Source organism: Mus caroli, chromosome 13 (assembly GCF_900094665.2).
Source record: "Mus caroli chromosome 13, CAROLI_EIJ_v1.1, whole genome shotgun sequence".
Classification (NCBI taxonomy): domain Eukaryota; kingdom Metazoa; phylum Chordata; class Mammalia; order Rodentia; family Muridae; genus Mus; species Mus caroli.
In genome coordinates, this window is record NC_034582.1 from 93,950,143 (window position 1) to 93,963,558 (window position 13,416).

At 42.0% G+C, this 13,416-nt stretch overlaps 1 protein-coding gene across 1 annotated transcript in view; it reads right to left on the reverse strand.

The window, feature by feature from the left end:
- Positions 1-13,416, reverse strand: part of LOC110308704 (baculoviral IAP repeat-containing protein 1e) — a 420,416-nt gene that overhangs the window by 155,381 nt on the left and 251,619 nt on the right. The window contains exons 2-3 of the transcript XR_002379603.2: positions 2,070-2,483; positions 1,641-1,740 (exon numbers count right to left, since the gene is read on the reverse strand). The gene's annotated coding sequence lies outside the window, so the exon portion shown is untranslated. The remainder of the gene's footprint in view (positions 1-1,640; positions 1,741-2,069; positions 2,484-13,416) is intronic.

Sequence of the window (13,416 nt, forward strand, 5' to 3'; positions counted from 1 at the left end):
CCACCCTGGGATTATATAAAGAGACCTTGTCTTTAAAATAAAATAAAAGCCCTTCCAACCAAAATACCAGTTTACTGAAATTAGAGAAAAGCACTGAAAATAAATAAATAAATAAATAAATAACTCTGGTTAAGTGTAAAGTATAAAAAAATTATACAGGACATGTTACGTAACTTCTTTTTAAATAAAATAACAGACAAGGAAAATGAAATGCATAATTCTGGGCTGNCAAGACTGATAAGGGGGTGGTAGGCTGTGCTTGCTACTGAAACTGAAGATCTGAGGTTGACACATGGGACTCATTCTCACAGACCATCTTCTGCCCTAGCATCCTGGCATATAAAACACACTCCCAACCCCTCTACTCACACCGAAATCTATTTTAGAAATATTAAAAGATGGATAGAAACGAGCACTTGAATGCTGATTCAGATACTTGACCTTGGGCATTAATGCCATCTTTTCCTAGGAGACATAATGATAGTGTGGTTCAACTTGTTATTAAAATCTTATATGCTATAATAGTAACAAATTCTTTATGCGGCACCTGGAATTCACTTTGAAATCACCTGTTATTGTTATTCCATGGAAAACATTAGCAAGAGATATATGGAATATTTCCTGTCGAGGTGCTGACAAGTGCTTATTTCTGCTCTTTTATTTTTATCAATCATTCCATAATGAAAGCTTGAAAGCCAGTGAAAGGAATACATTTTTACTTGGCAGAAACAAAGAAACAAAAACAAAGAAATTTCAAAACCAGTACTAAAAAGATCACTAAAAATATTTACAATATAATTTTTCTGTGCAGAGACATACAATAACAAAAACCTTGAATCTCTGAACAAAACATCTGTTCTCTTATGACACTAGGATGTGGGCAACTCAGGACCTACCTGGTCCTCTCTCATTTTAGCAGAGGGTGGCTTTGAACTCCTGATTCTCCAGTGTCCACCTTCCTAATGCTGGGTGTGTGCCCCTGNACCCAGCAAGCATTTTCATTTGGTGCATATGTTGCGGGATGTGATATTATTTTAATGCCTTAACCATTCTTGCTTTCTTTCATTTCTACACCATTGCAGCCCTGGGCAGACTAAGTCATCTATTAGTTAGGGTAAGTCACACAACTGCAGCTTGACAGCGCATCTTAGTATTTGGAATGATAAGTAGATGGCTTGGTAGATAAAGTGCCTCAACACAAGCATGAGGATCTGGAGTTTGAGTCCCAGTGTCTACTTAGAGGTGGGGTGTGGTCACACTTCTCTAACCCTAGTCCTGGAGTAGCAGAGACAGGCGGTCCTAGGGCTCACTGGTCAGCTAGTCTAGCCAATCTATGAGTTCTGGTCCAGTGTTCCCTGAGAGTGATGAGGTAGCTGTGCTCGGTCAACCTGAAGAAGTCCACATATGTGTATACACACACACACACAAATTTAAAAATAAAAGCAAAATAGCTTTTTAAATAGAAGAAAAAACCAAAGTGCCTGTAATTCACACTTGTCCCTTTCCTTACTTGAAAAGTTCTGGGAGACCACATATTGGATAGGAGAAAGATCAGAACTCAGGGAATATTCCAACAATGTGGCGCTTTTGCATCCTGTTTTATTTTGCTTTATAAAAAAATAAAATACTTATCCACTTACTTGGGGAACCACTTGGCATGCTCCTTCCAGGGGTCATCTCCTTCTTCCCAGTTGCCCAAGCTTCCGCCACAGGAGAAACACTGCACAGTGTCCCTTTTACCTACAGATGCAGGAAAGGGTGTGACTGGCCGGCAATGGCACCAGCTGTGTCTTGGAGCTGGCCATACTGCAAATTTACTTTATACACAGGCAAATATATGGCTGCATGTGTGTATGTATATGTATAGATATACAGCAAACCAATAATGCTACACTAAATATATATTAAAGTAGAAGCAAAATTGTTACACTTGAAATTTAACTAAATACATCTTATGTCTAATGTAACACACTTCATCAATGACGGTTCATTAAAAAAAATATTGCCCACACAATGGAACCTAAAGTTTAAATACCACAGAAATGCCTCACAAAGTGGAATCCACTTACCTGTAAAGACAAAGCCAGCTGCTGAGAGTACATGTGGTGATGTCCCATGGGCATAAAATGGCCAGTCCTCAAAGGACTCCAGTCTGGCCTCCTCTTCATGGTACCTTGCTTTGCCACCTCTCAGCATCTTCTCTGGACTCTTCACCCGGATGTCATACTTGCCAATGTTACCAACATCTTTGCCCAGAAGGAACTTACATTCTGGTCGTAATTTCTTGTGAACTTCTATGGGAAGTTTCCTGAGGCTATTACCAAAGAGGATTAAGCTACAGCAAAAGCACTGAACCCCACGTTTCACGCCTGTGTAGTAAAACCCAGCAGCTGCCATCTCCTGTGGCGTCCATGATCTGAACGTGTCATAGGTCTCAAAAGTCTTTAGTCGTTTGGCTTCACTGCGCATCTGTGAGTTAAAACCTTTCTTCATTTTCATCCGTTCTTTATGCTCTTCTTCTTTTCTCCTCTTTGCCCGCTGAACTGCATCCACCCCGAGAAGAGCAGAGAGCTCAGAGAGAAATTCATAATCAAACTCAGAATCTCCATCCTCAGTGGTCTCCCCATGCGCAGCCATTTTCTAAAGGACAAAGGAAAGCAGATAATGGTGGTGGTAATGTTTTTACTATAAAGAGCGTGTATAATTATGTATGCATATGAAGAAAGTCAAATGCATTGTGGGAAGAGGTATTCTCAGGGCCTAAAAGTTTGGTTAATTTCAGCCTGTCAGACAAAATAAGGAACCAGTCTCCTTACTGGTAACCAACTCCCTCCTCTTCTTCAACCCCATGATTGAAAGCCCCAGACACTAGCCAGAGTGCTTCAGGACTCTCATGACACAGCCATTTGTCAATCTTGGCAGTGTCTCCCTCTCTAAATATGTAACATCACTTAGCTCTGGATAGTTATTTTTGCTTCTTTAGAAAATCTCTTTGAGCCTTTATTTTCAGTTGTTTGAATAAGAGGCCAAGCACCAAATTCCATCACCTGGCAGAGACAATTCGATAAAATTACTCAGTTCTGTAGAACCCTTGTTTGTGTTGTGTTCACTCTTCAGATTTAGTACACAGTATGCAAACTCTGTTAGTTCAGGAGTAAGCCCTCAAAACAGTTGTGCTAGTAACAAAGTCCTAACTCAAGCGGGACTCTGNCCAGGTAAACAGAGGTTATTGAAGAAGTCTAAACTCTGCATTCCTCAGGAATCTGCAACGGCAGAGTTCTGTTTACCAGGAAACTCACTACAGCTACCTGGGACAAGGGCATCTAGTTCCTAATAACCCAGGAAACTCACTACAGCTACCTGGGACAAGGGCATCTAGTTCCTAATAACCCAAACAGCTTGCAGCAACTCCCAGCCTGTTTTGACCCACACCTCTCCTCCCTGTCCCCTTAAGATTGGCAAAGCTTTTCCCATTACACTATTCTCTGCCCTCCATGAGAACATCTGAGAGTCTAACTTCCCAAATAAACTTCTTTTTTTCTACCCATGCAGTGGACCAGTTCAGTGGTTTCACCACACCCTTGCTTACAAACTCCAGATGCCCCACTCCAAATGCAGGGATTTGAGTCTGACAGGCAGTCACTGGGGTTCCCAAGTTCTTAGATCTTTTGACAATAGGTTTATGGAGCACATGGATAATTACAGGGAAGTAGATACTTTAATAAAGGGAAGACTCTGATTAAGTGAGAACGGTACCGGTCCAATTCCTCAGAAAATTGGATGTAGTACTACCTGAGGACCTAGCTGTAATACTCTCGGGCGTATACCCAGAATGCTCCAACATATAACAGGGACACGTGCTCCACTATGTTCATAGCAGGCATATTCATAATAGTCAGAAGCTAGTAACAACCCAGATGCCCCGCAATAGAAGAATGGATACAGAAAAGTGGTACATTTACACAATGGAGAACTACTATACTACTAAAAACAATGACTTCATGAAATTCACAGGCAAATGGAATGAACTAGGAAATATCCTAAGTGAGGTAACTCAGTCACAAAAGAACACACGTGATATGTACTCACTGATAAGTGAATATTAGCCTAAAGGTTCAGAATACCCAAGATACAATTCATAGACTATATGAAGCTCAAGAAGAAGGAAGACCAAAGAGTGGATGCTTCAGTGAACAAAAACTCAGGGCCACAAGCCTCTTCGGGTCTGACCAGCACCTGGGTAGCTAGCGCGCAGGGTCAGCTGACACCCGCCAACTACCCACGACACCCGCCACAGGATTTTGACACAATGTCACCACGATTGACTGTCATGGTAATCTAACTTCTGGCACCATGTTAAGCATGGAACTTTAAGTCCCCCTTACTAATTACAAATCCCCAAAGGATGCCCCAAGCATATCATGTCCACCCCTGCCTCACTGTCCAAGGGTCCTCATATTCCCACTTTTATGGGACTTCCTATCCCTTGGGAGCACTGCCAACCTGCCATAGGTATAAAATTCACCAGGACTACCCACTATCACCATCTAAACTCTCACTTGGTATTTGGAGGTTTACTTCACATGATGCTTCCAATATTGCTTCTCCCTATGACTGAGGAAGCTTTCTGCCCCAGATTAGTGCCCTACCTATTAAGTTCGGTTGTTGTGCACTCTGGTGTGTCTCTGAGAGTGGCCATTACTATTCTTATTCCAGAAACATCGCAGGTACAGAGTCTTCATACCAGATGTGCCCCCAGTCTGAAAGTCTGGCATTAGCACACTCCCAGAGTTGTATACTAGGGGGTAGAAAGCCCCAAACGGTCATTAAACAGGACTTGGAAAATAAGGGAATGTCACAAGAACGGTTTTTATTTAATGACAGCAGGGTGACATTTACTTCATTTCAGTCAGTCTACAAAATCACAAGTAGGTTTCCAAAAGACACAGCTTATGTGCTTTTGTACAAAAAACAAAGGAGAGCTAATGGCGTAGGCAGTGACAATTCAGCCAGTGTCTCGATCAATGGAGATCCACCTCTACAGAAAGAGCTGATCGATGCCATAACAAAGGACAACAAGCTATATTTGCAGGAACAAGAATTGAATGCTCAAGCCCAGGCCCTACAAGCTGCATCTGCTTCCTGTTCATTTCAGACCAATGGATTTGACGACAATGACCCACCAGGAAGCTGTAGACCAACTGGTGGAGGTGGTGGAGGAAGATTCAATACAGTGGGCAGACTCGTATTTTGACCCCGAGAGAACTGAAAATGTATCTGGTCACAAAACATCCAGTGCTGTGGCTGTTAAAATGTCATGCTGTAACCTATAGCATAGCTATCTTTTTTTTTTCATTAGACCCAAATACTTTAAGAAAATACATTCAGTGGTTGTTTTTATTTTCTTGACAAGAATGCATCATGGAAAAAAAAATCTACCTCTTGAACTTCCATTTGCAGTTATGCTTAGACATGCTTGGCCACAAGTGTTGAGAGAAAAAGGCATACCTGCTCCCTAACTAAGCTGCATTAAATTTGGTAGAAGGATTTAAATGGTGTATTTTCAGTTGTACTGAACAAAATAATTCACTTATTCTTTGTACAAAAGTTGATGCTAGATATATCTTAAGAAAAATGGAACTCTTATTTCTGGTATAATAACCCCGATATTAAATTCAAGTCTTTGAAAATAGTAGAGATGGTGAGTCTCTGGAGGTGATACCACCTTCCAACCCAGCTGCCAGTCTCTGGGCTGCTGTCTCTGCTGTCCTCGGCATTGAGCTCCAGATTCAGGAACAGGTGTCACTAAAGGATCATTTACACACGTGGCAAGTGAATTTACACAAGGTGCATGACGCCATAGGGCAGTGTTTTTAACTGAACTTTGTAGTATTTCCAGTTGTTGAAGGACTTTAAAATCTGTTTCAGGGAGTGTATCTCCTGTGTGTTTTAAAGGAGGTGAGTGTCTGCGTGTGCCTTGCAGTACTGTAATTCAAAAATAGGTTATCTTTGGCTGCGGAAAGTTTTCTAAAACAAAGGGTTAGGAAGTAATTTCGTGCTAACGTTAAAATTATAATTTTTTAAGGTATTAGATTTTTCAGAAGTAAAATCAGGTGGTTCTAAACTAGTGAGTGTAATGGTAAATGTCTAACCCTTGGAAAATTCAGAGGAAATGAAGCTAGTTTAAGTAAAAAAAATCTTTAATTGATTTGTTACTTAATCTTCACATTAAACATTGATAACATTTAAAAAATATTACTCCCTATGCTAACAGGGATCCCACTATATTCCAATATGACCCATTATGAGCAATTGGAATTCATGTGGCCCCTCTAATTATCTTGATTTACACCCCCTTACTCTCCTAAAAGGTGGCCATCTCTTTCATGGGACATATTTCCACATAAACCAGTCAGTGAAAATGTGGACTGGGGCAACCCCTGTGAATGTGACCATTGGCAGCCAGGTTGGCTGGAAAGCCACCCCAGTCTATGTCCGACCGCCCTTTTTCTTTCTGGTCACTAATATACCTACATTGTCAGAGACAACCTTAACTGCTTTAATGGGAAATGTCTCCTGACCACTTGCTGTATGGCGTATTCAACAACAGCTATCCTGATGAGGGAACCAGATGCTATTTGAATACCTGTGGTATATACTGCCCATATTCATGTTGTCACTTTGATAGCCCAGACTCACATCATGGAAAGAGGGATTTTGGTATTACAGCTGTCATCATTGCAGCCATCCTTGTAGGCATTTCCGGGGCAACAACAGCTGCTGTTGCCTTGACCCAGACAGCCACTAGAGCAGAGACTGTCAATGCTATAGTTGTTGCGGGAAATATTAAAAAATGAACTTGCCAACTCTCCTCGGGGCTAGATCATGCTTCTGAGCTCCTGCTGGCCTGCCAACTCTACAGTCACACTGGACCACAGGGCTCCTACTGGGCTACCATCTCTCTGGGGAGTGGGGGGGGTGAGGGGAGACCAAGTTCCTCTCTCTAAAAAGAACCCCATGGTGAGCCAACACATCACAATACCCAGTACCCCAGTAGAATCAAGACTCTACTTAATTAATGCTTAATTAACCAACCTGATTTATGTATAAATAATATCACAACTTACAAGATGCCAATACAATAATTTCAGAGCCAACTGACAATGATAAAACCTGTACCCCAGTTATTCTAGCCCAAAATCATCATATCGGCCTCCATTCTCTTCTCTCTCTCTCTCTCTCTCTCTCTCTCTCTCTCTCTCTCTCTCTCTCTCTCTAACTCTTAGTTCCACATCCCTTTCCCCTGTCCAATCACAGCCCTCCTCTGCACTAATGTAATTGGACCGGGAAAATCCTGCAACATGTAGTCTCTAAGTCAGCTGAGGCACTTGCAGGCCCAGGAGGTACTAAATCAAAATCTTTACCAAGCTATCCACATTTTGCAACAGAATGACTTACTGACAGAAGTGTTGGCCCTTGTTAAGGACATGTCTCTATTGGCATGCGACCCCAGGTTTCACATAATGCCACTGAAGCCTGACAACAGTTGGCTCAATATCTTGAAGGTAGCTGGTCAGACAAATTCCTAAATTATTCTGTACTCTTAAGGGAGGAGAACACAGGCAAACTCAATGTGACCAGAGTATATGTGCTCTCCCTGGAAGCCAGATTCCAGTGGGAGAAAATATTAAGAGGTTGATTGACCCCTACTGGATAGCCACTTTGCTATGATGGGAGGAATTGTCATACTAATGATTAGTTTGTTTATGTGTCTCACACAGCATATCTCCAGGCAATGTTCAATAAATAAGTTCACCCTTCAGGTGCTGATGGCTCGTGAAAATCCCAACTGTGACCCCCCAAAAAGTGATCAAAATATGGATGGCAGAGATCTGTGAGACTACCATGTAGGCTGTTTCTCATCTCCCCCTTGTGCAACATGCCTCTGGAGTGATATCTCTTTGTGGGCTGGTAGTCAAGATCCTGGAACACAGGACCTAAGACAGGCACAGTCAAGTATACTAAGAATCCTCCGAGTTGGCGTCAATGTTGTAGGAAATATTAAAAAATAAACCAGCATGTTCCCACGCTAGTTCCGGCAACCAACTGCCCTGGCAGGCAGGCCTGCCATGCACTGGTGTGCAAACACCGACCTGTTTTAATCTCATGGAGACATTCGGGCCTGGAGCTCCCAAAATGTCTCCACCCTGCTCACTAAGTTCCCACTGGCAGGTCACTACCTCACCAGCCCCAATGCTTCAAATCCTCCACAGCCTTTGTGGTGCACCTCAAGCAAACCCACACTTTGCTGCCATACCTTTCTCTCTTGAACCCAGACGTGCCACCAAGTGAAGGAAAACACAACACAAACTTAGTTCAGAAATGAAGGTAACTCAATCGTTGGGCACAGCAACTAAAATCCTAATCTTGTAAGCCTTATTAAATCTAAAGCCTCTGGGGAAAAATCCTGACAGATTCACCATTGAAACCAGGAGACACATAGCTATATCTTGTTCTCATGCTACCCCCATCCAAAAAGAATGGAACTCTTTCCTGCTTCCTCTCTTCCTCTGACCAACACAGAAGTCCTGCCTACTCACACAGTGATTGGCTCCTTTATTCATGAGGGATTGGTTGGCAAGAACAACGCCAGGTCCAACCATATATAGGCAAGAGCACACCAGCTCCCAATAGGCTGTCAAAATCTAAAAACAAAAGAGAGGATATGTGGTAGGAATTATGGGACGACCTTTATGTAAATGACAGGGGCCATGGGGGTGCAAAAGCATCTCCTGCAGGAGAATCTAATTGAGGACTGTCTAAGAGACCAAGGATTGCTGATGCAGACAATACCAGCCAATCAGGAACTGCTGTTTAGAAGAGATGCTTTCTAGGAAGCAATGAGCCACAGGTGGAGGGTATTAAAGGAGCTTGCAGCAGTGTTCAGAGAGCTTGCCTCAGCGTTTCTCACCTGCTTCTGCTGTCTGTGTCATTGATTCTCACCACCTCACATCCAGTCCCTAAAAGCAGGGAGGGTCAGGCAGTAAGTAGTCCAGGGCACAGGCAACATCCCACTGACATCTCTACAGAGCAATATGATCCTTGAATTTCCTCAATTGAGATTCTCCTCTTAGATAGTTATAGTCTGTGTCAAGCTGACCTCCAAAGCCAACCAGGACAGTAACCTCTATGGTCATGCTGTCAAACTGCTGACTGAATGTTAATGTTTATTCCCATATTACTGTAGCTCTCAGTCTTGGTCAAAGAGGTTCCTTCTGCAGAAGTCAATGTATGGATTCCTACTCGGTCAAGTGTTCAGAATAAGTAACTCTTGAATGATCAGCCATAAATGAGTCATCTATATCAACCTCACCCCCATGAGGCTTAGGAGACATCATGTATGAGAGGGCAGAAGGAAACTAAGAGCTAGAGAATGAGGAAGAAAGCCGTAAAGTGTGGTTTTCTAGATATGACATGGACATTGAACTCGTGAACTCTAGAGCAGCTGTGGTTAGTTGCACAGACCTCATAACGTTAAGGCAGTCAGTAGTCTAGCACAGACAGGGAGGGACTTGTAAAGTCCAGTGCCAACTGAATAGCTTACTGGCAGTTTACGGATGCTATGATGGGAGGAATTGTCATACTAATAATTATTTTGTCTACGTTTCTCACACAGCATATCTCCAGGCGACATTCAATAAATAAGGTGACCCTCCAGGTGCTGATGGAAATCTTGAAAATCCCAACTGCAGCCCTTCTAAGAGTGTGATCAAAGCATGGATGTTTTCCGCCAGGGGTGTGGCCAGTTGTAGGTCTGCTATGATGCAGAGCATGACCATACAGGCAGCACTAGTTGAACTCAGTTGATTATGAAAACGGAAAGGGAGGGACATGAAGCTAGGGAAGGACCTGAATAGGGTGTGTGAGCAGGCATGGGGGAGAGGACCACAATGGGGTGTGTGAGCAGGCATGGGGGAGACAATACATTATACAGAGGTATGAAATCTCAAATAACAAATGTTAAAAACTTTGTACATAAAATAACTAAAGGATTTTACCACACAAACTCACAGAACATATGCAGTCAATACATTTTTGGAAATATTTTAAAAGATATATCATAAAAAGATATATGTCATTTTGATAAAAAAAAAAGATACTTGAGACTCTCAAATAGTAAGTCAAACAATATTTTTAAAAAGAACTATCTAGGATGTATCACAGGGCTCCCAATGGAGAAGCTAGAGAAAGTACCCAAGGAGCTAAAGGGATCTGCAACCCTATTGTTGGAACAACATGATGTACTAACCAGAACCCCGGAGCTCTTGTCTCTAGCTGCATATATATCGAAAGATGGCCTAGTCGGCCATCAATGGAAAGAGAGGCCCATTGGACTTGCAAACTTTATATGCCCCAATATAGGGGAATGCCAGGGCCAAAAGAATGGGAATGGGTGGGTAGGGAAGTGGGGGGCGCTATGGGGGACTTTTGGGATAGCATTGGAAATGTAATTGAGGAAAATATGTAATAAAAATATTAAAAATCAAAAAAAGAACTATCTAATGCTTATTTATTTTATATATGAGAGTATACTCTGCTTGTGGACGTTGTACATCGTGGTGCGCACTAGGCTCCGCACCACGATGTACAACGTCCACAAGCAGCAGGTTTCTAGAAGAGGAGAAGATAGGGGAGGCGAGGGGAGGGGAGGCGAGGGGAGGCGAGGGGAGGCGAGGGGAGGCGAGGCGAGGCGAGGGGAGGCGAGGGGAGGCGAGGGGAGGCGAGGCGAGGGGAGGCGAGGGGAGGCGAGGCGAGGCAAAAGGAAAGGAAAAGATTCCTTCCAGATTATATCAGAGAAGCATGAACTGGCCAGACTGGCTTGACTTTTAACTCGTCCACATCCCAGAATGTAAACCTCCAGGCTGGAGACCACAGTCTTAGGGCATACTCATCATGACATAGGAATCATGGTGCCAGAAATTTGAGGCAGCTGGTCAAATTGTGTCTTCAGTTGGGAAGGAGAGAGCAGTTGGTGGGTACCTAGTTTACTCTGCCTTGTTAATTTACATATTCTGGACATCTCACAAAACTGGACAGTGATATGTAGTCCTATTTGTTTACATTCACTTAGCATAATATTTTCATAATTCATCCTCAGTGTATAGCATGCATCAGATCTGAACAGTCCTTTGTTAAAGTTATTTTTCTGAATATGTATGTCATAGATTATTAACCCATCATATTTATTAGGCAATTGATTTGATTATAATGTTTTAAAGCTTATCAATAATAGTAGTATACATATTTATGTTTAAGTGTGGGAATTTTCCCTCTAAAATCTCTAAGTGATTTTCACACACACAAATTAACTGCCTTTGTTTCTAATTGGCAGGGTTAGTTATGGCAATGCATTATGTACCATGGACTAGTCACACCATTAAAGTTTCCTCATTACCTTCAGGCTATTTTATTCAGACCACTACAAATGCCCTCAGGTCCACACCAAAGGCCCAAGGCCTTCATCACATCACATTCTTTGCTGGTTTATTTCATTTAGAGAGAAAAGAAGGTTCTTCGTACACTTCAAAAACAGCACCAGGCATGGCACTAACAGAAGACCTGCCTACTTGGGTTTTTGATTCTTTTTTTAATATGTATGTTTGAGGCAGGAACAGAACATGTAGTCCACAATAGTTCTGCCTCCACTTCCTGATTGCTGGGATAATGGGTGTTCTCCACCATGCGCAACCATAAGAATTGCTTTATAGACACCGTAAGCTCTGCCTTTGTGTCAGCAGAAGGCAAGGCTGTAATAAATTAGAAATTTGCTCTGGTGCTTTCACAGACTGGGGAGTTGGTGGAACAGACCCTATAACCAGTTACTGGCTTTAGTTACCATATCATTTGACATTTCAGAGGTAATTCCATTAATTTCCTCCTTTTTGGATGTCATTTCTAATCATTTCCCTGAACATTACCATCTAGTTTACTATACCTGAGAACTTTTCATTCTCATTGTTCCTTCCTAATGGATGACATTGTTCTTCGGGTCACCATCCAACACAATTTGCAGCAAATAACCAAGTTTCTCTACAACAATCTCTCTCTATTTCCCCAACATCTGACTCAGGCTAGAGGTCATCCACTTAGAGAACTTCTGAAAAGTAAATCATTACTTAGACCAAAGGGAAGCTTACAAACACCTCACTGTCTGCTATGACCAATCCTCAGGTCCTTGTCTGCATTTTCAGCATCTCAGTTACCCCACAGGAGTATTCGATGCATACCTATAGCTAGAGTGGACCAGATCCTCATTATAACATGTCTTACACACTCTACCTTGATCTTTTCATCCAGAATGAAATTGTCTTCTACCCATCTCTCTACAAAACTGCAGCGTACTGAAGGCTTTCATTTGTTCCATTCATTTTTATTTTGCTTTAGCACAGGGTCATGCTATAAGCCCAAGTTGACCTCAAAGTTGACACCATCCTGCATCAGTCTCCTGAGTGTGGGGATTATGTGCAATTTGAAGACTTTTAAGGCAAATATAACCTTTTGATTTAAAGATACATCTGGCAATCATGTAGAAATGATCACATTTAACAAAACCTAATAATATTTTCAAAACAACTCTTTGTCACTAATGAATAAAATCCCCCAGGAATCATGCTCTGAAGCCCAACAGGAACAGGGCTGCTTAAATCTTTCACTAGTTATCTTTAGTGGTCTTGTGATGTCTTCCCCTTAAAGTCGCCTTAAAGATGACGAGACAAAGGTCATGTTCTTAATCAAAACACACAATTACCCAACTCTAGCTTCCTGTTCCACCCCTTTACACAAGGAACTGGCCATAACTTGGCAGCTTTGATTAGTTACTTCATGTTCTTCAACACAAGCTGCAGTATTCCTTTTGGTGGACTAAGATACCCTGACAAAAGCAACTTAATAGAAAAAAAGGTTTGTTCAGACTTACAATTTGAAGGGATAAATTCCACCGTGACACAGAAGGTGTGGTAGAAGGAGCAGAGTCATGTTACATTCTCAGTGAAGAAGCAGAGAAAGAAAGTAAGAAGTTGGGCCAGGCTATAAACCCATAAGGCTGTATCCAAGTACTCACTCCCTCAGATGAGGCTCCGCCTCTTAAAGGTTCCACAAACTGTTCAAACAGCAATAGTACCTGGACAAAAATATCCAAACACACGAGCTGCATATAAGGGCTACTGTACAATCATTTGACAATAATCAAGAACCAGAATTCTCCAGGAACTTTCTATGTATATGAACAGCTTCCTTTCCTACCTCATCCTATGCTCATCTTTCTTCCTTCCTTCCTTCCTTCCTTCCTTTCTTTCTTTCTTTCTTTCTTTCTTTCTTTCTTTCTTTCTTTCTTTCTTTCTTTCTTATTAGATATTA